Here is a 27713-nt window from a genome sequence, read left to right on the forward strand (position 1 = left end):
TAATATCAGGAATGACAACACAATTCATGATATTTGGAGGATGGAAATGTTTCCTAGTGGCCCTGAAATCAGAAAAGGGAGGGGGTGCCCCTTATCTAGTGAAGAGGCAGGGGCAGCACCAAACTGTACATAAAAAGGTTTTGGGGCAGCAAATTGATTAGAAGAGGGAAGAGTGGGGATGGTGGCATGTTGGCTTGGAGATTTTTCCTGAGGCCAATCCCAAGTTTCTTCTTAAATTATATGTTTATTTAGGGCTCAGAGCAGGGGATAGGTATTATAGAGGAAAAACTTAAGTTCTCCAAACTATGTTTGTGACTCCCTCATAACCAGTAAAAACAAACCTTGATAAACTCCCACAAAAAGCTTAGTATGTAGCCTCAAGTTGAGGAGTAAGGCTTCTTTAATTCAAGAAAAAAAATCTGTTTTGCCCCCAAATAATCGACCACAAGTACTTGGTTATAGCTCAAGAACTTAATGTTTGTTGTGAATTTTTAAAAAGAATTTTCCCATATGTGCAATAACCTAGATTATTTTCATCTTTACAAATATGAGGTTGAGGTGTTTTAAAATCTAAGTAATCCATTAGACATATGTATTGATCATCAGGTAACTGTAAAGTAGTCTTCTTGATTTTAAGCTATAAAAACAAAGGAAAATGGAGCATGAGGCATGGCCATCAGCTGTTGAAAGCTGTCTCCTGTATATGTATGTATACAGGTATTACATATACTGTATATATGTGTGTGTGTGTGTGTGTGTGTGTGTGTGTGTGTGTGTCTATAGAGAAGCTCCTGTCATCATTCAGTTTACCATCTAGTTGGGCAAATCAGGTGCCCAAGAAAAGTTGTAAAGTGATAAATCTATCAGCAGGCACAAAAGAACATAACACAAAACACATCAAATAAGTATGTGCTGGTCAAATGAAGAATAGGATATAATTAAAATCTATTCTGAATATCCAGAGAAATTAGGGACAGACATTTCAGGTAGATAGATGGCATGACAACTGAAAAGAAGTTTAATTTAGCAAATCATAAGCAATGGACACAAGAGTCACATATTGACGCAGTATGAGCTATGAAGTTGAAGTTAATGGACTGATAGAGGAGCCTTGTTATATGACAACTGAGCCAAAATTCAGTTTTGCTTGAGACATCCCCTATAATGTCCTTTCTTTCTTTGTGAGATAACATAGGTATATAGGCATGCCATAAGAAGGCACAATAGTTTCATGGCAGGGAACTTGACAAGTGTGCACAGGAATACTGCCTGCCCTTGGACCTTTGCAGGCTTTGACCTTTGTTTCTGACATGTCAAGGTATTTCTTGTGTCATCATGAGCCCTCTCCCCCAAGCCCTCCTAGCTGTTATCACTGAATGGACATGAACTATGCCAAAAATGATAAGACCTGAGATTTGCTGAGCAGCACAATTCTTCTGTCAACATTCCTGTTCTGAAATCTCCTTTCACTTAACCTAGCTCACCTTCTTTTAATGGCGCAAGGGAGAAGAAAACTGAGGCAAATAATCAAACACTTCTCTCCAGAAGAGAATTCTCAGGGAGGGATCTGGAAGATTCTACCTGGCCAGTTTATGCTGTGTTGTCTGGGTTCCCTTCTTGCTTTGTAATTGTCACAAGTTGCTCTACCTGCACTGGACCAGAACTGCTCAAAAGAGGAAGCCCAGCAGGAGCAAAATCTGACTTTGCAGCTTCTCTTGTATTCCCTAACATAAGTTGAAGAGCTAGTTGCAGCCTCCATGCACAGTAGGAACTCAACATGATAAACCACAGATGAATATCTGCTATGCTCAGACCATGTTTTAAGGAATGCATGGATGAACCAGCTTATCAAGCTGATCAAGATATGGACCAGAAAGCCACAAAATGACCACACCACAAATTATCAGAATAGCTGTTTGTCAATTCCATAACCAAATATACTTGATATTGGGACTTACTGTTTAGCATTTGATTGTAAAAACTGTGGAGTCAAACTAAAGTTAGTTAAGCTGGATTTTAATCTCCCCAAGGGTAGAGGCTGTGCCTATTTTGTTCACCACTTTTCCCCAGCACCTATCTTAGTGCTTGTCACATAGTAGGTGCCTGTGGTAGCTTGTCATTTAGATGACCGCCATCAGAAAGAAACTGATTCCGCTATTGTAATGTGAAATCTATTTCTCTGACTTCTGGAATCTGGGATGCCTAGGGACTGCTTTGACAAACAGAAGATAGAAGTAATCCGCATGAAATCTAAGGTTAGGTCTTAAGAGGCTTTGCAACTCCTACTTGATTGTTTCAGAACACTTGTGCTGGAAGAAGCTGGGTCACAGTGTTAAAAGGCTGATCACAAAGAGAACAAGAAGTTCTGAAGACACCCCAGCTAATGAGAGAGAGAGAGAGAGAGAGAGAGAGAGAGAGAGAGAGAGATTTTGATTCCTGACTAACCCAATGACAGATACATGATGGCTCTAATCTCAGCTACCATATGACTGCAATCATATGAGGACTCCAAGCAAGAACTGCTCAGCAGAGCCCATCAACTTCAAGAACCAAGAGTGATAATAAATTGTTGCACTAAGTCACTAGGTTCTGGATAGTTTATTATACAGCAACAGATAACTGGAAAAGAGTTCTATGTTTATTGAATAGGTACATTAATTGATAAAAGAAGCCACTTAGAATAAAGGGTTCCCAAATAAACCCAATGAAATCCATTAAATAAATTATTAAGGTGATGTCAACAAGGGTAAATATTATCAGGAAATTGGACAACTCTGTGGATAATTAAGGCCAAGAGGAAATCTGCTACAGAGTAGAGAAAGTAATTTTTTTGAGAGTGGAATTTTCCAGATTCACTAACCATCTTGACTGTATTCATTAGATGATTGCTCAATGCCCTACTTCCCTTTATACAAAGTAAACGTGATTGTGTTTCAGCCATGAGTCTAGGTGCAAAGTAGGAGAAAATATATTAACCAACAAGGAACATGGGTAACCCATGTGGAGCCTGATTTTTCTGTGAAGACTCTAACTCTTCTCTGTATTCTTTTAATTTTGTAAAGTAGATTTTGGTTCAGGTACACTATGTAAAACAACTAAATATAGCCAGAGATCAGGGTGGGTGGGAATGGAAAAGAGATGCTAAATGCTGGGCACTAGCAACTGTTACATCACCATATCCCCCATAATTGTGCTATTATGCACGCAGCGCTCTTCAGCTGAATACAGTCACCACTTGATAATGACAAAAAGATTAATTATTGACATGATCCATTTCTTTGATGGTTCTAAATTTCTTTGATGGTTCTAAATAAGCCTGAGTCATTCCACCATTATTTTTACCATAGGCATAGTAATCTTACCCTTTTTTGGTGGGGAAAATAAATATCAAGAGGATGTCTTTAATCTTCCACAGAGTTTTACCTTTGTGCCTTTTCAGATAAAATCACACCAGGGTCTGGCCCTCCCTTTGCTTAAGGTTCAACAGGTCTTCCTAGTATCCAAACCCACTCCACCTCCTCTTCACTGAGAATACTCCACAACCTGCCCCAAGGTGAACTCATAAATCCTACATTACCAGAGAGATCCCACCTCTGCCAGAGCTCAAAGGTAACGTTCAAAACCAAGTGTACAAAATATAGAAACACTTTGACTACGCTACAGAGCCAACTTGATAATGCTGTTTAATGAAAGTCTCCATGAATCCAATAAACTAGACTACTGTCGGATCCTCCTCCTTTCGGCTGTGCAGACAGGACCCAGAGCTCCAGCTTCAGGTCACTTTTTGAGCAGGCTAGAAAGGAAGATGGCTTTAGCTGAGGCAGAATCTAGGGCAGTCGTTAGGGATAATTATCAGATTCTATGGACAGCAGTCCTTGAAATGCAACTTAAACACTTGGGGACAAGTGTATTATTTGCTATTGATTCTGTTGTCATCCCATTGAAATCACTTCAGAACTGTTTATTGTCTGGCATGGTCTGGTACGGGGAATAAAGAATTGACTAAGATCTGTCCTCGAGGAGCTTTGAAGAGAAAATGGGTTATGGAGGAATGGCCATTTGAATTTCCTATGGGAAGGACAAGAAACACTTGTGCCAGACCTTTCTCGTTGAGACTCAGTAAGCACCATCTTTGTCCTGAGCTCCCACTGTGCCACTTGGTACGATCTTGCCGTTGGGAGGCACAGTCATTGGAAGGTGGAAGGAAGAAACCACTTCGCTCTCTCGGTAGCTACAAGCAGGTGTGTGGGCATCGGCAGACAGCAGACTTGGGCCAGGTGTCTGCCTCTGAGCATCCTCCTGGGAACCACCCCCTTCAGTGCTGCAGGCGGCCCAGATCATCTGCAGCAGCATGGCCTCCCAGTGAGTCCTTCACGTTGGATTTCCTGAAAGTTACTAACAACTTCCTTGATCTTTACTCCCTGACTCTCCCTGTAAATCTCAAATTCTGTACATGGAATTCCTTCATAATAAGTCAGAATGAGATAGATATATTTCGGTAATAAACAAGCTCTTACTCTGAGCAGCATAACAAAATGCAGATTATTTCTTGTTCAGGATGTAGGCCAAGTGGCTTCTATCTTGTAGCTACACTATCTGAATACATGTCGTCCAAAGGCCAAGTGGCTTCTATCTTGTAGCTACACTATCTGAATACATGTCATCCAAGATCCCTATGGGAAGAGGAGGAGAAAGCAGAGAAAAAAACACACGTACTCTTAATTCCCTGGACCAAAGGTGGCACAGTATGTCTGCTTACATTCCATTAAAGAATTGGTGCTGTGGCCCCAATTAAATTGCAAGGGAGAGGGGACTATGGTCTCCCCCTGTGCCCAGGGAGGAGAAATGGTTTGGTGAACACATTGCCTTACATCTGCCACAAGAGGCTTCTATTTTTCTGACCAAAGTAGACCGTTATATTTCATGCCAGATGTGGTATCCTATAACAAAACCCTAAAACATGTGGCATCACCTTTGTAGTCAAGTTGCTGGAAACACATTAGGCTGGACAGCTGGAGATCCATATCGGGCAGTGGGAAAACACTGGGCAAATCCGTTGCCTTTAGTAACTTGAAAGTCAGACCACATGACTCTTGGGCTTGTAGGTGAAAAATAGCATGGGTGGGTTGTTATTGGCTGCTTTTCATAACACAACAGAAGAAAAAAGATTATCAGGAAATAATTAACTAGTTCTTAAACAAAGATGAACAGAAAAAGCACTCCCTTCTAGAGCACCCTTCTGGTATCAAGTTCTGTATTAGTCAAGGTAAGTAATGCTTGCTGGTGTAACCAGCAACCCCAAAAAGCTCAGTGGCTTAACACATCAACGTTTACTTATCCCTCACAAAAAGTCTAATGTGTATAATCTTGGTTGGGCAGCTGCCCTAGGCTCCCTCCTTCAAAAGTCATTCAGGAATCCAGATTCCTTCCATGTTATAGCTTCATATCTTCTCGATATGGCAGACATCACAGTTATGCAGCCAGAAGATGGAGAGAGAGGGTGAAGCAGGGGAAAGGGGAGTGGGGAGAATAGGGAAAATATACACAATCTTAACAGAGAACAAAAGTGACACACATTAATTCAGCTTAGATTCCACTAATGATAACTAGTCTCATGGTCCCACATCACTGCAAGGGAGGCTGGGAAATGCAGTCTGTGGCTGAGTAATTGCTTCTCAAGAACAACTCTACACTGTGGAAGGGGAGGTTAAATCTTCATTGGCCAGCTAGCCTCTCTGCCACAGTACTATAAAGCTTTGGGGGTTCTTGTTTTATTGGTGCTTTTGTTCTCCTTCCCCCACGTTAGTGATATAGCTTCCTCCTGTTCTTTCTAACTACGATTTTTTTTTTTTGGTTTGTTTGTTAATCCTCACCCAAGAATATTTTCCTATTGATTTTTTTTTTCAGAGAGAGAGTGGAAAGGAGAGGGAGAGACAGATAGAGAGAAACATCAATGTGAGAGAGGCACATCGATTGGTTGCCTCCCACACAAGCGCCCACCCAGGTGTGGATCGAGCCTGCAATGGAGGTACATGCCCTTGACCGGAATCAAACCCACCCTTAAGTCCATAGGCGGATGCTTTATCCACTGAGCCAAACCAGCTAGGGCTTTCTTCTTTTTTGACATGTACTTTCTCTCTTTTGTCTCTTGTTTGATCTTAACTTTCCTCTCTTACGTCGGTGTTAATGATCATTAGTCATAGCATTCCACTTCCTGAGCCATTTCTAAACATGAGGTCAAGAGAAAAAGATGGAGTTGTCATCTTGTCAGAATTGAAAAAAGAAGTCATTTCTGCCCCTTTTCCTTCCAAACCAAACCCCATCTGATTCTTACTTTATAAGTAATAGGCAGTGCAAGGGGAGGTTAAAACAAATCTAAGAGGGCAAACAAAATATCTGCAGGATTGTGGATGCTTTATATACTTGTTCCATGTTCTCCCATTTTTTTCAGGTACCCAGTTGGCTTTGGGGTAAAAGCTTCAAGTGTTCAGTTGTTTTTTCTTTATTCACTTAATACAGACCAGTCATCAGTGATGAATGAGGCAGGAAAACGTGATTTAGACAGTTTCCAACTGTCCGATAGCACAATCATCGTGTTTAGGGGGTTTTCTTCCACTCACAGGTGCCATTTCCATCTATGTTCATTTTGAGGGAAGAAATCAACATACATGTTTGAAAATGTGAAACTTGATCATTCTATAATGTGCATATGCCACATTCCTCCATGAGAGGTAAGCAGCACAAGTAACTATTTCTTCCAGAACCTACCTCACCCTACGCTTTATTTTGGAGGCTTTAGGACAGAAAAATAGGCTTTAGTTTTTATCCCAATAGTTCTTGTCCTTTGGGATAACTCCCAGTGTCACGGGTTGAGATTGACCTGCTTAGAACTGTGAGTTTTCTAACTTTAATTGAAATCCATGTTGAGCAAGACTCAATACTCTCAATTTTGTGTCATTAGTTGTCAAAGAGTCCCCATGAAGTCACAGCCTCACAGCGTATTTCTATTTCTGTGTTTGCCCTCTTTTCTGGTGGAGGAGTTGACATGAAGCCAGAACCCTGGAGCCTTGACAAGCTTCTAAAGACATTTTTTAGTGTAAAAGCAAAAATAATAACAATACATAGCATGTTTTATATACATGCAAGCATTGTGCACGCACTGTCTCATTTAACCCTCTCAAAAATGTTATGAGGCAAATATTGTTATTACCATCCCTGTTGTATAGATAAAGAAACTGAGGCTGGGAGAAATTAAGTTACTTTTTGACCATATATATATATATATATATATATATATATATATATATATATATATATATATTGAATGTTACTTTAAGAACTCTAGCTCGACTCTATTTGACTGCGAAGCCTGTAGTTTAACCACTCAATTGCCAGTCTAGTTCCATAAAAACTACCCAAAGCGTCAGCATAGGGAGTAGGACAGGGTCCATCAGCAGAAAGTAAGAAAAGCATGCAAATTCCCACAGAAATTAATCACAACAATAATAACTACCAACATCTTTTGAGCACTTACATGCCGAGCACTGTCCTAAATCCTTTACATGGATTTAGAATCCATGGAATTTTCACAGCAATCCTAAGAGATAAGTGTTATTTATTATCATCCCCCCCTTTTATTTTTTCTTGGAGAAAAAAGCACAGAGGAGCTGAATTATAGGATCACATATCTAGGAATTAGCAAAATGTAGAGGAGTTGAAATAAGAATCTAACAAACCTGTGGGTCCTCCACGGGGATAAAAATGGGCAAACTGGAAAGGTAACTTTAGAAAGTTCTTCAGCAGAGCTGACCTTCTGTGACTCGCTCACTCCGAACCATCCTTAGGTAAGGAGCATGGAAAGCCCCAGCCCAAGCCCTTCCCTCATCTGAATGGAGGAAGTTTTGGCTGATGCCTGTGTATCCCCAGAACAGTCCCTCCTTCCTCCCTCACAGACCAGGAGGGCTGCAGTGCCAAGGAGCTCTTCTGTCCTATTGAAAGCGAAGAATGGTTGCCTCTGAAATAAGTACAAAGAGCAAGCAAATTTAGTCCGTTTATGCAAAACACAAAATGGCATCTGCCATCTGGAAAAATACACCAAAGCCGTGAGCCGTCAAGCTCCTTTCAAGACTTTGGCATGTAAAATCAACATTTTTTTTTTAAGTCTGAAAGGTCCATGTGAACTCCCAGCTTCGTTAAATGTAATCCCCTCCCCCATTCCTGTCGCTGGCCATCTACTCTCCCATCACATGCGTTCTGCCAATTAAAAAATACACACACACTCACACACACACACACGCACATATATATGTAATATACATATTTTCCCCCTTCTCAGTGGTGCAAAGATCTGTGAGAAGACAGACTTGACAACAGCAGGCTTTTAAAAATAATAATAATAATTTTTAAATCCTTTTTTACATTTAAAATGGTTTAAACAAATATACTTGCCCTCGCATTGGATATATACCGTGGTTAGCAAAAGCAGGCTTACAGTTGTTCATTTGGGAAATAATACAACAATTAATAACTGATAATACAAGAACAAACTCTGTGTTTCACGTCCTCACAGCCGTAAGCCTCCTTTTGCCCATCCTGTGTATCTGGAACCTAGTTTGCCCCCAAATTGGGGGTTGATGCTACTACTGCTCTCTGCAGGATCACAAACTCTGGATGCTGCCTCCATGTGCAATCGCTGAAGTAGTTCCAGACAGACGAGAAGGAGGCTTTGCCTTGGTGCCAGGCAAGGGAAGCAGGACATCCAAGGCAGAAATGTGTCCAGCAAACAGACGTAGAAATAAGACCCTATCAATGCTGATGTAAGCGTTAGGGTTACATGGCAGAATGTGAGACCTAGAAAGTCACTGACGTGCAATAAGGGGGAGGCTGGTGAAAACACACAGACTAAGAAGGGACAGAATCATGGTTGAGGACGAAGTTATCTATGGACTTAGAATCCAGGAGGCTGGAACAGGGTCAGAAACAGCAAGTGAGACAAGAACCCTGGACCAACGCACACGTAAGGGTGATGAGAATGAAATAAGTGATTCCCGTGGGCCAGTGACCTCACATGCCTCCCGTCATTGTCACAACTTTTACACGGGAGGTTCTTTGCAAATGAAACACTGAGGCCCAGAGAGGTTAGGTGACACTGCTGGTGGCAGTGTCTAGATTTAAAGACAGGTGGTCTGATTTCAGCATCTGTCCCACCATGTTTTACTGCCATAGGTATAACCTAGTCTAGAAAGGCACATACCATGAGACTACCAGTTTCCTCTGGTGGTGGAATAATAGGTGAGCCGTTTCATTTAATGTAGTGCTATTTCCCTATTCTCTATTTTATAATCAAAATGTTTCAAAGGTTGCTGGAGGAAAGAAGCTAAAACTTGCTCAATGAAGGAAAGAAGCTGGAACTTGGTTAATGAAGAAGATTCAGTTTTCTGGAGCAGAAGACCTTATGAGATCAGAAGCTGGGGTGAGGGTCTGGGTGACCGCCAGGATTGGTGCTGGTGCTGTTCATGTCAGAATCCTGTCTGTGACTCATTGGGATACTTCTGTTATCTGCAACCATTTAGCTCTTCCCAGGTCACCCCCCTTCCAAGGCCGAGGATGATTCCCAAGGTTGGATCTTTGGGAATAGGGGAAGGATTATGGGGGACAGGGATAATGGTCTGGGGACAATTCACATATGCACGGTTGATCTGATCAGAACATCAGATTCTCCACTTCTTTTCTTAGTCGGTGTAATCTACCCACCTGTGTTTGAGCCCTGGCTGACCCATTCAGTCATCTCCCACCTCCATTTAGAAGTGCCTAGTGAGGATATTTCCCAGTTGCACTAAAATGAATAATCTTTTGATCATTTCTTTAGCTTTAGAGAGATATGCTAAAGTGTCCGACAAGTTAGAGCAGTGTGTGCAGCCTGCTCTCATGGAAAGACCTCAATTAAAATCTCAGCTCTGCTACTTATTAGCTATGGGACAACAGGACAATTTATTTAACTGCTTTGGTCCTCCGTTTCCTCATCTGTAAAATACAAGATATGCTAGTTAGAAGGATTGGATCGGCACAATAAATTATCATCATCATCATCACCATCATCAGAAATAGTGACAACACTAGGTGCTATAATACATTAAGTTCCAGCAGGAAACCCATTCCTGCCTCTTCTGGGAAGTTAACAAGTTACTACAAAAATGATGTGACAATGCACTCCAATATATTATTGAAATGACATTCTCCAACTCCAGGGGCTAAGGAGCTTGTTGCTGTCACAGAACCCCCTTTAGGCCAGTCTTTTGAGTGTCACTTACACCAGTTTGGAAGTAATCTGCTTGCTCGCCCTTCCAGCAAAGGATGTCACAATCAGCTAATGGAAAGTGACAAGAAGGGATATAATGAATGAGAGGGAGCTAAAGTTTGGGATAAAAAAAAAAAAAAGAGCCTTGTTCTTTTGGGGAATGCACAATGCTAAGCATACCATGTTAAATCGTGCGTGTCAAATAATGGACTAATTAAGAATCTTCATCCATTTTTTTCACTTCTCATTTTTGTTATCCTTTCAAAGATGTATTTTCAAATTAGCTCTTTGCTCTTTAAATAAGCACCGAGGGGGAAGAAAAAGAAGAAAAGAAACCTGTCTCTGAGAGAAACACAAGGTACACGGAAAAGGAAATACTCAAGGAATGGAGATGGGGGCTTTGTGGGAAATGTCGGGAAGTTTTATAATCAGAGCAGCAACTTCTTGAATAATGGAATTTAATAACGTGTAATAAACTATGATCCAGGAGAACTCTGATTCAATCCCACTAATTGTTCGAGCCAGTGGAATGAAGGCAAAGTTTATGGTGCCAACACGCTGCGAATGCCTCTGAACACTGCAGGGGACAGACAATTGTTCCCAGCTGCCTACCTCCTCTCACCCAGAAGGCACACGGGCCCTGTCTTCCAAACACCAGGCCAAATCTCCAACTTTCAATGACAGTCCTAGTTCTAGGACTTTAAAGTCACAGAAATGTAATTTTTGCAATCAACAAACCATGGTATTAAGCAGAGAACAGAGGGGTAACTAGATACAAAGTGTCCAATTAGGTTATAACGAATAACAACCAATTTGCTTTCATGCTAATGCCAAAAAGTGCAAGAACCTATAATACATCTATCTAATTGAGCACATGGTCATAAGCACTGTTTTTCTACCTACATGTTTGGCTGTATGAAGGTAGATTCCAAGTAGAGAAACACGGGTTGTTGTGTTTGTTTGTTTCATTGTTATTGAAAAGGGTGCTTTTGTTTTCCTTTTTAATTTGGATCATTTTACCAATGTCAAAAAGTGGGAAGGTATCATTAAGAAAAAATTATTTTCTCTGTCATTACTCATTGATTATATCTAAGTATAAAAAAAAAGAAGAAAGGAATTGAAGCAATTATCTGGGTAATTCAGGTTCCCCCCCCCCCAAAAAAAAAAAAAAAAGATGAGAGGCTTCTAATAAAACATATTGTTTTTGTCCGAATTATCAAGATAATAGCCTTAGTTTCTACTTTATTAGTCTGGACCTATCTGGATAAAAAATCTTTTATAATTATTTTAAATATATGTTTTAGATTTTTTTTGACAATTAAGTGTATGAGTTTTTTTTAATCCATAAACTTTAATGTACCTCAAAAATACAGAGTCTAAAATGGTACAGAACATTTTGTAGAGCAGCTATTTAAATTACTAAACCTACAAAATGTTAAGCGTAAGTATTACCTCCCCTTTCTCAAAAAGGTCCATGAAATCTTGGTTACATTTGGGGACAGAAGGGGAGTAAAATACCTTTGTAAACCGATAGTCCAAAAACAGGAAAATTAGTATTGTGGCAAGCTATGGGCAGCTAATAAAGAGAACATGGTTAAAAGAGATTAAGGTTCAAATTAAGGTCAGAATAGAGACTGATTGAGGAAAACTGCCATGTTCCGTTGCATGGCAGTTTAAGTGAGACAGTTTCCCCCTGAATCAGTCCCGGGTTGAAAAATTACACTGTTGGGGTTAATAAAGAGGCCGGGCATTTGTTTGGACTGAGACTTCAATTAAAATGTTATTTGGGGCAGCCAGAGCTAATGTCTTGCTTAGAGGTAAACTGAACTGCCTTTTAAGAGGATGAAAAAAAAAAGAAAAAGAAAGAAAAAAAAGACCACCTAACCTGTCAAAGACGCTGAATAACTGGCAGAAAGAATTGTGTTTGCTGGACCTGTGCCCAGCCCAGCAGTGAACATTCTTAAGGGTTTTGTGACATCATCTGAGGCAGCTGAGGTTTTCTGAATTTTTGATTGTTGCACTGGGTGAGGAATCTAGTGTTCAGCTGAGCCTCTTTGAGACAAAGAAAAAACAAAACCTGGTTGGTGAAATATGCCAAGGTCTGTGTGTGTGTGTGTGTGTGTGTGTGTGTGTGTGTGTGTGTGTGTTAATGCCACAAACGGGGTGGGACCAAGAATTCTGGGACTTAGTCTCATGACTCTACCCCGGAGACCAAAATGATGAATGCAGTCCATTGAATTGCTCAGTCCATATCAATCTGCCTACAGTTAAACAAAACCCACCAAAGTTTGCTTTCGTTTCACTGCTGTAGGGTGAGTGGAAATCCCCGAGTAAACTCCTCCTTTACATTCACGCCTATATTCCACCAAGATTCATTAAACAGGTTTACTCTGGCCAGCATTGGGCATACATTGGTCAACAAAGCAGATGTTTCCCAGCCTTTATGAGGCTTACAGTCCACAAATAAAAAGATAAACATATAATTACAAATAGGTAAGATGGAAGGAAACAATGTGAAAATAGGGTTATATTCCATTTTTCTCCAATCTTTTTCTTAACCAATCCTGATAGTAGTGACTATTTGAAAACCTCATTATTATGCATGGGGTGGTTGAGAAAGCTGGTTAATGGCAGATAGAAAATGTGCGATTTTCTGTTGGAGAATTTGGGGTCTGGTTATGGAGATAAAGAGAGTGATGCATTGGGGTTGGGGGGTCGGGGACCACCAAAATAGATCGGATTAGAGCTGAAAATGAACTTGGAGTATAGACTTTGTGTTTCCTTTCTCCCTTTTTTAAAAATCCTCACCTGAAAACATGCTTATTGATTTTAGAGGGGGGGGGAGAGAGAGAGAGAGAGAGAGAGAGAGAGAGAGAGAGAGAGAGAGAGAGAGAGAGAGAGAGATGAGAGAGAAACATTGGTTGGCTGCCTTCCATACACACCCCGACCAATGACCGAACTCAAAACCTAGGTATGTGCCCTCACTGGAACTGAACCCGAAACCTTCGGTGTATGGGATGACACTCCAACCAACTGAGCCACACGGGCCAGGGTTGATTGGTGTTTTTGTCCAAAGGGTAGTATAGCAGCAATGGAGTCCTATAGCTGTGCAGAAGGCGAAAAGGCCCGGGGCAGGGCATGAGGCTGTGTCATGGGAAAAGCAGGGCCTGCTGACAGCACACATGAGAAAGGTGTGTGAGGGAAGGGAGCCACTCCTACTGCTCACTGCCTTCATGCTGTTCAATTTTTGTAAGACCACGTCTAGAGAATGGACCCAATATATCTAGATCTCAATTCAAACTGACTCCCAAAGTCTAGTTCTCTCATTCAAACTACAGAAGAAAATTATGAAATCACGAATTCCCCTGTGTCCCTATTCCACCAAAATCAAAGCAAAATAAAGGGATGTTTACTCTTCAAAATATCCTTTAAGAAGATAAGGCTTGAACTTAAGCTTTAAGCTACAAAAAGGCACGGACTTCCCACTGAAAAATGGGGAAGGTGACAGTTTGAAAACAAAATGCCAATAATGAGATCATTGCAATGGAACCAGGGAACCAGCAAGCCGAGAAGTAACACAGCCTCGTGAGTGCTACGTCTGTCCAAGTCGTGGCAAAATCTGCCGGGTCCAGATTGACTTCATTAGTCATTTAGAAGCACATCGATCCCCGAAAAAAAAAAAATGATCCTCCTCCTCACTGAGAAATAGCTGATCATTGGTATAAATAGAAACTGATTAGAACACCAATCCTTCAAAGCAGAAATATTTCATTCACCAACCAGTTGCTATTTTCCCCTCGGCAATTAAGAAGAAAGTATGCAATGCAACTCAAGATGTGACCATCATCAACGTTAGCAGGAAATTAGGTTTGATGTGAACTCATACTGGGGGTGGGGTGAACACCCAGACCACACAGTCCCAGATGCAGTCAGGGAACTTGGGAGAAATAAGCATAACTATACAACTCCATCAGCCCTCTTCACCACCCCTTGCTCCTTTGGGTCTACTTGAACCAATATGATTCTCATTCAGCCAATATTTGTCAGGTTACTTTCTTGATTCCTGCACTGTGCTGGGTATTGGGAAGTCTCTACTCAACAAGACAACCACACGCTTTTCCCTCTTATTATCCCCACCGTATCTTCAGCATTCTCTGTCCCCTTGCGAAGCTTAACTTCTTTCCAGATTATGTATCACGACCTGACATTGCATCATATCTATATTTGTTTCTTGTTCATAGCCTCACTTACTAAAATACAGGCACCAGGGGCAGGGACTGCCTCACTGTGATATCCCTGACACCTAAGCCAGAGTAAGGGCTCAAAGAAGATATGTTCAAGGAATAAGACTTATGTTCATATAACGTACTCGTTTCGGTTCTGATGAGCAGAATAGAGGAAAATTACAGAATAGAGGCGTTATGAACATGTATCGTGAGGTTTTTCTAACCTAGGAAATGAGGGAGGAAAGCCTGAGCAAAAAGCATTTAAGTTGGACCCTCAATAAAGAGAAGGGTTTGTCCAGAGAAAGACCTGGGAGACCTTTCAAAGAGAGGCGCACATGCAAAAAGGTGTTTTTGGTGTTGAAATCACAGGAAAAAAGGCCAGTGACGTGGACACGTGGAAAGAGCGGGGAGAGTTTCAAGAGATGAGGCAGGAGCTGTGGACAGGAGCCAGATTATGCAAAATCTTGGAGGGCACATTCAGGAGTTTGGACTTTATCCTAAGGGCAATACGAAGAGTTTTAAGCCGTGACATGATCACAATTCCCAAATCATGAATTTCTCTAATAAACACAAAGACAGCATTCTAATCTGAGCATTCTGATGTCAACTGGCATAAGCAATGGAAGGCATATTTCAGCATGTGGAGACGAGGGAAGCATAAAGACTTACGCATATTTATTGAGAATATAACAGCAGCATCACATCAGAAGAGGGAACATGAGGGCAGTAACAGCAAAAGCTGGGAGTCTTGGTCCCCAAAGAGAACAAAGAGAATATGACTAGCCACAGAAAACCTGAGCCCATGGAAAAGTTAGAGGGAACTCAGAAAGCATCAAAGAGCAGGACACCTGTTTCTCTCCTGTTTTGAGGCCATCAGCGCCCTATATAAGGCCCTTCCCGGTCCGTCAAGACAAACCTTTGCTGCCCCTTCCTCCACCAGGCCTCCCCTGGTGCTCTGAGCTCCAGCAATAAGACACACCTCAGGCTCCCCAGCCACAGAGGTGATGGCCTTGCGTGAGCTGCCTGTCACTCTAGCCCTCTCTACCCTCATGGAGTCTCCTGACCAGTGCCCAAGACCCAGCACTAGGATGCGACACGTGGTAGGCGCCCGATAAATATTTGTTGGATTAATGTTAGAGAGTGTACTAAAATGTCACCCTCATTATCCCTTTCCAGCGAACACGTACTGAGTGCCTATCCTGTGCCAGGCACAGTGTTAAGGCCTTCTTATGCATTCTCTCGTTTCATCTTCACAACAATCGCATAAGGCAGGTATGGCTACAATCCCCAACTTGCAGACAAGGAAACTAAGTCTCAGAGAGGCACAGTGACTGGCTTAGGATTTCTCTCACTATGCAACAGGAACATGACTCACTTCCATTCCTCTCCTAAGCCCAGAGTCTGATTAATTACTTGCTGTGCTCACCTCTTCCCTTGATCTCTAAACTGCCACAAAGAGAAGGCTCAGGGCTGCTCAAGTATTTCGTGTCAACGTCTGATGTTCGTAACTGTCCTACCTAACGTCTTCCCCACCGCACTGTGAGTGCCTCTGACCGGTCTTATGGACCTTGGTATCTCCAGTGCTGAGCACAGTGTCTGGCACATGATGGGGATGTAAATTAATGATGAATCTGACCAAGTCAATTGAATATTAACTCTAATTGCCCCCTGTAAGAAAACACATTATATGCAATCCAAACAGATGACAGATAAATTGAAGAATGATCATTCACGTAACAAGAATTCTACTCTCCCTATCCTTTCCTTCATCTCCGCCTACCACAGTGTTCCTTTACGCAGGGGTTTCTCTGGCCAACTGGAAATCTGGTTCATCTTCAAAGTTAGAGGTGCTGATACTGTATCATTGCATCATGGTAGAAAGGGAACCGTGAGGACATTTATATGACTGCAGGTGAGTCCTGCGTCCGCGCACAAGCTGAGAGGACGTGCAGTTAAGGAGCAAGCAGAAAAGGGAATTACTCCCTCAAAAGCACTGAAAAACTACACTTCATTTAAAAAGGTAGAAAGATGAGCCATAATGCTTTTTAAACTTGGAATATGTCCCATAGAAATATTTAACACAGAAGCACAAAAGCTGAAATATTCCAAACCAGCCCCAATTCAGAAGTCAGAATCTCCCTGATGAGATTACCATTCTAGAAACAGCATGTTTATTGGCTCATAAAAGACATGTCACCTAACAATTCGCACTAGGGGGCCTGAGGGAAATAACTCACCCATTGTGAAGTCAATGTTCAAATCAATATCCTTTGGGGAGAAAAATATTGCTCATTGATGGAGATTGATTTTTCTTTTCCTTAAGAATTCTCCAGGGGTAAACACTTTTTTCCTAGTGAATGTAACTAAACATGCCATTGTCAAGGTTTCCTAGTCTGAGTGTGATACTCAAAAATTATTACTGTGATTATAAATGCCTTTCAACCTCTAGATGCCAATTACATTTTTAAAAAATATTTTTTAAATATCTAAACAACGGGACCACAAACAATTTGGTGTATGTCCTTTGCTTTACTTAACAGTGCTCATATAAGTGAGTTATTTTTGATGTTTTAAAAAAATCAAAAATTAGCATAAACACTAGAGTTCTGCATCCAAAATGTATTGACCTACAAATTTAATAACAACTACTTTTTTAAAAAAAAATTCTCACTGTTTCTCCCTTACCTTTCCCATTTCTATTTGTATCCCCAAATGATTACAGCAACGCTTAATAATCTAGCCATTTACTGGCTGCCTTCAAAAAAGCAAGACTTTGTAATGGGCGAAGAGAAAAGCACGCAGAATTTAACTGGTTTTATATTTAATATGTTGCTTTAGGCTAGTGAATCTTTCAGACCTATTTGCAAGGCTACAATAGAGTACATTGTGTATCTCATAGGTTGTCTTCTCAGGACAAATGTATGACGGAAAGAAAACTTGACTTCTACCTTTTTGAAACTCAAAGGTTGCATAAGAAAGGACAGATGGATGATTTGGGAACAAAAGAAAAGTCACTCAATGTTTTTTGAAAAGGGTGTCACAGATCATTGGGGGAATTTCCTCTCATTGACAACCCCCGCCCCCCCCCCCCCCGCCCTGCTCCGCAAACAGCCAAAGATGAATTAAGCACCCAGACTGCTGAGCTCTATGAGAAGAGGAAAGTAACCTGTTGGTGATGATAGAGGCTAAGCTGTGGAACCAACAGAAGTGTAACTGGGTGAACCATCTTCACTGGGGAGGAATCACACCACTGATACCCGAGTAGCAAAACATGTGATTTTTGTTGTTTTCGTCCTGTGATGGAGATGGATTCGTATCAAGCCACACTCTCATACCCCATTCCTCTCGTATCTAAAAGGACACATTTTTCAAGTGGCTTGAACAGATAAAAGGAGGAACAAAGTTCACTGATGGGCATATGGTCATGATCGACAATTTGACCTTAGAAAAAAAACTCAAACCACACTTACTATGTACTGATTGTTCTCATCTAGTAGTATAACTATATAGTAACACTAAATCTTGTACAGAGCAACAACAAAGCAAAGCAAAACAAAACCAAAAAATTTAAATTAAAAAGGAAGTCCTATCTAAGTCCCCCTTCCTAAAAATGTGCTATTGTAGAATGTAAAAGAATTTGATCCACCAGACAGAGCAAAATCAAGTATTTATTAATCTTACTTTTTTTACTTACTTAAAATTCAAAAATCATGCTCATGCTTTGGTAGGGCTGTGTGGTTGCTTATCACCTAAACAGCATTTCTGGTTTTATCACCCATTGAAGAGGGGCTCACACTGAGAAGGGAGGAACAGGAATATCTACAGACACTGGCAATAAACTACAAACTAAGCTGAGAAGGGCAGGGGAGAGAAAATACGCTCCTCTAGGAAGAATAAAATAGTAACAATCAGAATACATCTGGGATTTTATTCAAACTGACCTAGAACCTGAGGGATCTTCAAACTGTTCTAAACAGGAGAGAGAGAGAGAGAGAGAGAGAGAGAGAGAGAGAGAGAGAGAGAGAGAGAGATTTCCAGAAGTAATCCAAAGTAACTAAGTAGCCTAAGAAAATATTTCAGTGGCAGGCACAGGAATAACTTTACCCCTTTTATGGTGATCCATGAGTAGGATCTATAGCAGGCTAAAGAGTTATCTGTTTCTATCAAAAGGTTCCACCTAACCCGCCCCCTAAAGCAGGGTTCTTGAAGGTGTCAGCAGGATTTGGTTGACTGGGCCATTAATGGAGCTTCGGTTAATTATTGACTGATTAGGGATTTACCTTATCTTTCCATCAGGAGCTGGCTCAAGACTTAACGGTAAGCAATTTAGAGCCAGGGTGAACCTACCCACGTGCTTTTTTTTTTCTTCTTCTCCTTTGGGTCACTTTAGCGTGTCCTTCCCCATAATCCGAGTTCAGCTCAGAATGGGAGTCCTCAAAAGGACTGGCAACGAGAGGGGCCAGGTTCATGGATGAGGAGTGTCCAGAGCAGGCCTGGCTGAGTGCTGTCCTTTACAGAACTTGGCTTATTGGTCCAGATTTCCCCCATGAAACCGCTGGGGGGAAAGCAATGACTCTGTGTCTCTGAAAGTGCTGGTGAAGCCCAAGGGGAAGAGGCAGCCCCCCACCTCGTAAGGCAGGCCTCTCTGTGTGAAGGCCTCTTGGCAAAGCCGGGGAATCCACACAGGCGGCTCAGGCCCAGCTGCCCCAGATAAGAGGTGGCCCGTGTTAATGTACAGGCTTCCTCTGCACCTCAGCAGGGCCTTCCTTTTCTAAACAGTATCCCTTTAATGTTGGCGAATGTTGTTTTTCCATTGACTCAACATCTCGCCTCTGGTGGTAAGCCAGTGGGGAAAGTTGGAGCGGGGGAGGGAGGACGGCGGTGGGAGAGAGTGATGCCAAAGCTAAAGAGAGAGACAGTCATTTCCAAACAAGCTGGACACCTGCTTTGGAAAGACAGAGACCAAGCCTATAACGCTTGCTTCCTCTTAATTTAGATCAGCTTATTGTTCCCTGCATGTCTGTGATGGCCGACCCTGGGCCCCCTCCCTGCAACACTGCCCCCTTCACCAGGAGCGAATTCCACGGGAAAACTACCACCTTGAGAGATAACATAACTTTTCTCCATGAAGGAAAGAAAGCATGAGAGTTACTGGAGTGAATTAAAGAGGGCAAAGAAATTCGAGGAAAGGGATGAAAGAGAAAGTGGGAAGAGAGCAAGAGAGAAGTCGGAAATTAGGAAAACAGGAGAAAGAGGCAAGTGAGAAAAGACAGAGGCACAGAAATGAAAGGCAAAAAGAGAATAGGAGGATAAAAAAAAAGAAAGAAAAGAGGGAAGGGGAAAGGAGAGGGACTGCAGAAAAATGAAATCTGAAATGAGAATTTTCCTCCAGGAGTTCGGTTTTCCAAGCCACCAGGCAGACCCCGGGACTCTGATTTGGGATGGAAAGCTGTCCCTCCCTGGCTTCTCTGGGCAATGCGAGGTCGAAGGGCATCTTCAAAACCAAATCTTGATTAGAGCCAGCTAAATGTTTTGACTTGAAGGAGACATGAAAGATTAAAGAGCAAAACAGAGCAGCGTGGGTGAGAAAGAAACAGGAAAAGAAAGAAATAAAAAGAAGAAAAACACCTCATGGGAGACACAAAGGGAATGATAGAAAACACTTCTGAATCAGCTAGTCATCTACTAACAAGCTGCAAAGATTTCCAATGACAAGTTGTCACATTAGTTTAGTGAAACTGAAGCAGCACTTATCCCCTTTCCTGTGCATAATCTCTCCCTGCGTGCCACAAAAACATGCTACCACGTTTAATAGGATTAGTTTCCTTCACTTTCTCCCCCCACCCCTTTTATTTTTTACAATTCTATTTTCAGCAGTACAGGGGTCCCTGAATTCATGGACTTCCTGCAGTGCACAGCAAAACCTGACGTGCGTGCATGGTTTTTACCCTTTAAAGACTTTATTTGAATCTGAAAAAAATGGTAATTTGACTATTTTGTACCTTCTGCCCGTGTCCCCCCCCCCCCCCGCCTCCCTTCTCCCCCCCAATGAATTGCATTCTCCTCTGGGAAATCTCATTGCTTGGAGGGGCGGGGGGTGGGGGGGGTGGGGGGGCGTTGATAGTGAAAAGGTCAGGACAGAAGCAGGGCTGGGAAAAAGCTGACAAAGCCCAATGCCTGCAGAAGTTACGTGCCCCAGCAGAAACTCTTCTGCCTCTGACCCCAGGCAAACCCGGGTTCCCATTCCAACTGTCCTTACTGTTCTTGTGGCCTTGAGCGAGTGGTGAAACCTTCCCCAATGCCCACTTACTCATCCATGCAGTGGGGATCATCCCTAGCAGGGCGGTTGTGAGTACTACACTTGTACCTTATTTCTGAAAATGATAACTTATAGTGATGCGTGGTGCTTGGCAGGCAATAAGTACGATGGTTATATGTTCAAAACACTCCAGTGGCTCCTGTTTCTGGCAGTCCGTTTAGACCAGTGGTCGGCAAACTGCGGCTTGCAAGCCACATGGCGGCTCGCGAGCCGCGGTTTGCCGCTCTGTTGACTAATGAGTTTGCCGACCACTGTCATATACTACCCTTTACCTTTTTGCACACAATATGCCACAATTGCCTAATCCTCACAGCTTCCAACTACACGGTAACATTTAGTCTAGTCCAGTGGTCGGCAAACTCATTAGTCAACAGAGCGGCAAACTACGGCAAACTTGCCAGCCGCAGTTTGCCGACCACTGGTTTAGATAGTCAGACGACTACTGCAAACTTTGAAGGTTCGCTTTTTACTCGCGTTTTATTATGTTCCGGAAATCGGCATGTCTTACAACGCATTGTGCGTGGAGGGTCACTGTGTTTTCCTTCTCTCCCAAAGGCCATCTTTAAATTGATGGTGTGTCTTCTAATCTACAGCATGATGGGATTAGGAAAACGTAAATGCCAGGTACAAAACATCGGGCACAGTTCTGACATAGAAAATGCTCAACAAATGCTAGAATTCTCTATCACTGTCTATCAAGGGGACCAAAGTTTTGCCCCTTGAAGCTGCGTTTTGGGATATTAATTTTAAACTGGTTATGAAGAAACAGAAGACTCAGAAAGAACATATGACACTCCCCTGTTTCCTGCTCAAGACATTCAGACAGAAAAACCCACTTCGGGAAGGAAATGTAAGGGTGTCCCCTTAGCCTAATTTGAATTAAGTTGGCAACTAAGAGAGCTTCAGGCAGGGCCCGTTAGCTAGATACCTCCAGTATTCCATTGTCTCTGAGTTGCCTACCAAATATTTGCCTGCCACGTGAACTACCTGTAAATCACCCATTCCCACTTAGGAAAAAATTTTCTCCTTTGTCAAAAATATCACATATACCCCATGCTGCCTCGGTCTTTACATTTTCCATGCTTATGGGAGTTCCCCATGCACATGTATTAAAAATTTAATTTTCTTGTTCATGTGATTATCAGCCCAGCTAGGAGAACATGGAAGGTGGGTGGGAAAGCATTGTTGTTTTTAGCCCCCACACTTATCACTGTCTGTTGGCCGCCATCCCCTTTCTCACTGAAAGACCACTATGGAGTACTGAGCGGAGAGGAGGTGTTGACATTTCTGCCCCTCGTCCAGATTCTTCTAGAGAGGGCCCCTAATTGAGGCTTCAGAAACCTGATTAATCAAACACAGAAAATAACTGTCCACCGGGGTTGGCTACGAACCAAAATCTGCTCTCGCAACAGGGTCACCAACTGCCATGCTTAGCAGTGTCCTGCAAACCGTAATTATCTGTTGAATTGAGTTATTCCATCTTCCTTGAGACCACTCTGGGTCTTGGACTCCCCTCCCCCGCACCACCACTTGAGGATTGGCTTGATGGAGATGAAGGGGGGAACTCACCTCATCTGGGAGGAAAAGGGTGCCCAGGGGACCTCCCGGAGTGAGGGAACAACACTGGTCTAGGGTGGTCTGGAGGGGACGCGGAGGAAGCCTATGCCTGTTCAGGGCCAGTGGAGGCGCTGCTGGGTAAGGCGCGGGTCTCCGCCCCCAGGCCCGCCTCCCAGAAGAGTCCCGGATGTCCAGCCTTTGAGGCACCTGCTGTGGCTGCTGCTTGGAGGTGGGGTCCCAGGCCTTCCTGCCAACCTGGGATTAGCGAGTGTGTCAAAGTCTCCCAGCCAAAGTAAGGGCAAGAGGGAGGCAAGACCTAGCCCTTCTCCCTGAGTCTAAGCAAGCACCGCATGTAGCCTCCCTCCTGTGGGCCTTTCCTCCTGCCTCCCCCGCACCTAGCCCGCCCTGGGGCACTGGAGCTCCTTTGGGTCCTGGACACCTCCCCCCAGTTCTCCCTTCCCAGGCACCCCCCTACGCACCGCAGGTACAGGCTCCTCCCAATAGAACTCCCACCTCCTCACTCTTCCCCTATATCTGCTTCCTTGCCACCCCCAGCTATAGGCTACCCCCACCAACCCATTCACCTTCTCCTGACACCCACTTCCCCCACCCCACCCCTTCATCTATACTCTGGCTTCACCCCTACTCAGCAACTCCCCCCACCCACACACTCCCTTCCCACCTGTTCTCCCCACCCCACACCCACTACCTCCCCCTACCAGCCTGCTCTTCCATACTGTCCCCCATACAACTTCCCCTCTCAGCTTCTGCCCTATCCCTTTCCATCCCCTCCCCACAAGTATAGGCAAAAGCAGTCCTTTAACCAGGAGGGTGATTGGGATAAGAAAGCAGAAGTCCTTACCTGTCCCCCTACAGCTTGACTCCTAGTGACTGTTTTGCTGTAGTTAGAGGGTTTTTGTTTTGTCCCCTAAAGTCACAGACATCCCCTTCCCTCCCCTGCCAATTCCAAGCCCACCCTCCAGAGAGTAGCCAGAGAGCAGGAATCTTCCACACCTGCCTAAAGATACCCACCAGCCCTCAGAGGACAGGCATCTGGCTTGAAGGTTGGGCTTTGGCCTGTTCCCAGCCCCTGGGTTCATTCACTAGGGCCCTTGGACACCCCAAGCTGGCAATCTCTTCCTTACCCCTTCCCAGCAATACACCCTGATTACTTATCTCAAGCCTTCTGAGGATACCAGCAAAACACCTTCCTTGGGATGTGTAATCAGCTACTCACGGCCTTCTCCAGTTCTAAAACTGTCAGCCTTCTTGATCTGGTCCTTGCTGGTTCAGCCCAAGCCATTCCTCTGGCTTTTTCCCCTCACACTACTGCACAGTCACAGCCAGCGATGGCACCTTCCCACCTAGCTTGTTCCTCCTCGCAGCTGTCTTTGGGCTCTTAATTACCTTGGGGTGTGCCTGTGGCCATTGGTTTGAACAGACTTTCATGAAGGCTTGCATTTTACTACATGTAGATTTGGGGAGTTGTTCATTCTGACATGTAAAAACATAATGATAACTGATACAATTTTTTTGTTTGTTTTACCTAGGAATGTTGACCTTCTTTTCCTTCTTGCTGTTCCCTCCTTGAACAGAATGTTTTGTCCTGTGGGTTCATGGGTTTGATGGGCAGCTTCTGTAAGAAAGGCTTCCATCTATAATGCAGGTACGGTGAAAGGACCAAAAAAAAAAAAAAATAGGAAAGAAAGAAAAATTTAGATTGGTAAATGCCTCCTGTCTACCCTGGGGCCTGATAGACAGTTCTAGGTCCAAGAGCACAGGGCCTAGCTTCCAAACACGCACCAATTCTAATTTATTTTTTGTGACCTAAAAGGCGGGGAGGTGAGCATATAAAGTGCCCAAAGCAGCAGCTAAGCATGAACTAAAATGTGCATACATGGAATGACAATCATGTTAGCTTCATCATGCTTGTCACATGGAATGAGAATCATGTTAGCTTCACCAAAATATTGGGGGGGAGGGAGTGTCTGTATAGAAGTACCTGTCAGCTCACGTGTGTAGAGCACACATTTGTAGACAAAATAGGTTCCATTTACTGAGCACCAATCGTGAAGCTCACATGAATAATTTGACTGATGTAAAAGTCAACAGCTGGATAAAAAAAACTCCATGAGTTGGATATTATCCCCCACTTAACAGATAAAAAGAACTGAGGCTTGGATAGATTAAATACTACACCCAAGGTCACAGAGTCAGTAACTGGCTGAGCAGTAATTGGAAAAACAGTATGACCCCTAGATTCTCGGTCTTTAGGCAGTTGCCCAGCTGGGGTGGGCCCAGAAATCCTTATTTTTTAAAAGTTCCCTTGGTGATTCTTGAGGATTAGCCAGGTCTTGGGAACCCTGCTTCACATCAAACCATCCCGCCATCCCTGTCACCAGTCTGCCTCCCAGCAGCCTTCTCCACGTTGGATAACATATTTAAATAGCAATTTCGAAAAACTATGCAGCATATGGATTTTCCTTTTGATCTCAAAATGATGACAAACAGACACTTAAATACTTCATAAAAGAAATATTACCAGAAAAATTATAGAAATCTGGCTTTCAACTTTGTCTTGCTCTAATTTAAACAAAATGCAACTTTTCAGTGTCACCCCCACCCCATCCCAATAAATCCAAACTGGGAGCTTCCTTCTCTATCCCCTCTGTGCTCAGCCTACGCCTATTTATTTCTAACCGGCTGGTCGTCCTGAATAAAAGCCTGGGAATACGGACAGTAGGGCTAACTCAAGTCCTATCCCCAGAGCCTCTCCTGTGAATTCACACCCTTGACTTGAAAGATCCAAGAAAGGGAAGCTAGGGATAACGGCCAGATATTCTTAGACTAATTGACAAAAGAAAAGGAGTGGGAGGGGGGGGAAACGGAGGGAGATGTCCATCCCTTAAAGGGCCCCCGCCCCTCTTTAGGTCCCCCGAGAGCCCCCACTCTCAGGTTGAACGCATCAGCCGGCTGTGGGCGCCAGCGTCCCGCAGCAACAGGCTGGCGGCGGGGGAGGGGAGGCCAGCGGCCGCGGTGGCAGCGCTGGCGGTCCGCATCGTGTCCCCCAGCTCCGCGCCGCGCCCGGAGCAGGTGACTGCCCCCTGCGCCGGGCAGGCGTGTGCCGAGCCCCAGCCAGCCCGGCAGGGCTAGCGTCTGCGGTGGCCCCGGAGGAGGCAGGGGACACTGGGCGGGAGCCGGGGACGGGGACCCCCGGGGCCGCTAGGGCTGGAGGGGCGTGCGCTCCGCCCCGAACCAGGCGCCGCCGCTGCAGCACCGCGCGCTCGGCCCCTCTGTGTCCAGAGGCCGCGACACCTAGCGCGTGGCCGCGGCGTGGATGAAGGGCTGGGAGGGAGGAGGAGAGCTGGAGGAGGCCCGGGCGAGACAGCCCCGCTCCACCGAGGGCCGGCAGGGGAGACTCCCAGCCTTCCCTCCTACCCCGAAACTTTCCCAGCGCACGCAGGCGTGTTCCTCACGGGTTTCGGCGGCTCCGAGTCGTTATCAGGGAGGAGGCTCGGCCGACACACACGTCCCCCAGCACGCGTGCGGAGGAGGTACACTGGCCCACCGGGAGGGACTGGCCTCTAGGGAGGTGGCTGAGGGCGTGATGGCACTAGGCGGCCTCCCAGCCGAAAGGGACTCCCCGCGCGCGAGAACGAGCCGGTGCTTAAAAACCTGCCAAAGCTCGGAAAGGTAGCGGTGCCCCAGGCTGTGCGTAACTTTGCCCACTGCGCCCCCGCGTGCAGAGGCGTCCCGGTGCACTCACGCCCTCACCCACCCCACTCCAGGCTGCGGCCAGAGCCTGCCTTTGTATTTATGTGACAATGATACATATGCTAATTTGAGCCAAGGAGGGAGGGGTGTAAATTGGGTAGACTCTACTACCTGGCACCCCCAGTGACGGAGGGAGAAGGTCCCGTTCTCCCCGAAAGCGTCCCCTCAGCTTCCCCAGGCCCTTAGGTCTCCAGCTTCTTCACGACCGCGAGTAAAGCACAATCAGATCAACGTGTGCGTGTCCCCCCCGCCCCGCCCCAGCCCCCGCTGAGATCAGGACCCTCCTAAATCCGAGCCCTCAGAGAGCCCGGTGGGGCTGGAGAAAGGCAAGTTATTTCGGGGGGCAACAGCACCCCTCGCAAGGCGCGCGCGCGGCCTGGCGGGCGCCTCGCTGGGCTCTGCGCGGCCGGCCGAGTGGCTGGATTATGTAAGTAACAGCCCTCCATGTGCTCACCACCATCTGTTAATATCTTGATATTGGAAAGTTCGGTGCCTGAGGCAAAGCCAGGGCTGGCGGCCCAGAGCTCCCAGCCTCCTCTCGTGGGCAGGGAACGCACCTTCCTTTGATTGCTTTTGCCCACTTCCATAAAATCAAGTCGTAGTTTGCCCCTTCAGACTCTGACAACCGCCCCCCTCTCCCCGCGGGAGGGCTGTGTTTGTGGGGGAGGAGTGATCTGCTTCGAGGTAACTTCACAGCAATGACCTTTCCATGAATTGATATTTTTTATGACAATTACGGGTTCTTTTAAGCTCTTGGTGCTGGACTATTATTGGGGTGGGGGCTGTGTTGTTTTTAAAAAATTACTTTTTTCTGCCAGCACCCGGACCCAAAATGCTGGTAAGGGTTATATTTCAACTTCTTTGGAGTGATTCGCCTGTTTACTTTGAGAGCTGTTGGTTAAACAAACATCATTCGGGAGGCTTCTAAGCAGTGGGGTTCCCAGGAGAGAAACGCGCAGCTGCTAGTGCTACTGATCTTGTGGCATTTCGCTTTCCCCTATTCAGACGCTCAGAACAAATTCAGGTTGGGCTTGGGGTCACACTGGGAGCGGGCGGGCGGCGGGGGTGAGAATAGGGAGGTCAGTCAGTCTGCCTCTAGACAGCTTGGAGCAGGCCTGCCTGGAGTTGGTTTTTCTTTCTTTCTCTTCCCCTCTTCTGCTGGTGTATGGCCGACGGTGGTGTGTGTGAGTCCGGGCAGGATCTCCAGCATCCTTCGCCTGAAATCCACGCCCACGGCCCGTTTCTCAACTGGATCTGGTTGAAATTGCCAGAATTGGTTTGTTTAGGATCTGATGACAGTTGTTTGCAAGGTTTTAGATTACTTAAATGCAGTCTTCTCTGGGATCCCCCATCTACGGCGTTAAGAAGGGGGGAAATAACACGGAGGAAATATCAAGGCGAAATGTGTTTAACCCAGAACCAGATGCACAAGTGATTACTGCAAGTTTGACTGAGAACACACAGATCACCCTTCAGATAAATGAGTAAACGCAGCCTTGCCTGGATGGGGTTTGTTGGAAGGCTGGTCAGAATTCGGGTT

At 44.5% G+C, this 27713-nt stretch overlaps 1 long non-coding RNA gene across 1 annotated transcript in view; it reads right to left on the reverse strand.

The window, feature by feature from the left end:
* Positions 1-27713, reverse strand: part of LOC308236990 — a 203042-nt gene that overhangs the window by 172172 nt on the left and 3157 nt on the right. Inside the window, exon 2 of the long non-coding RNA XR_013959395.1 lies at positions 23946-24054. This is a non-coding gene — a long non-coding RNA (uncharacterized lncRNA). The remainder of the gene's footprint in view (positions 1-23945; positions 24055-27713) is intronic.

This window comes from Plecotus auritus (assembly GCF_963455305.1).
Source record: "Plecotus auritus genome assembly, chromosome: 12".
Classification (NCBI taxonomy): Eukaryota; Metazoa; Chordata; class Mammalia; order Chiroptera; family Vespertilionidae; genus Plecotus; species Plecotus auritus.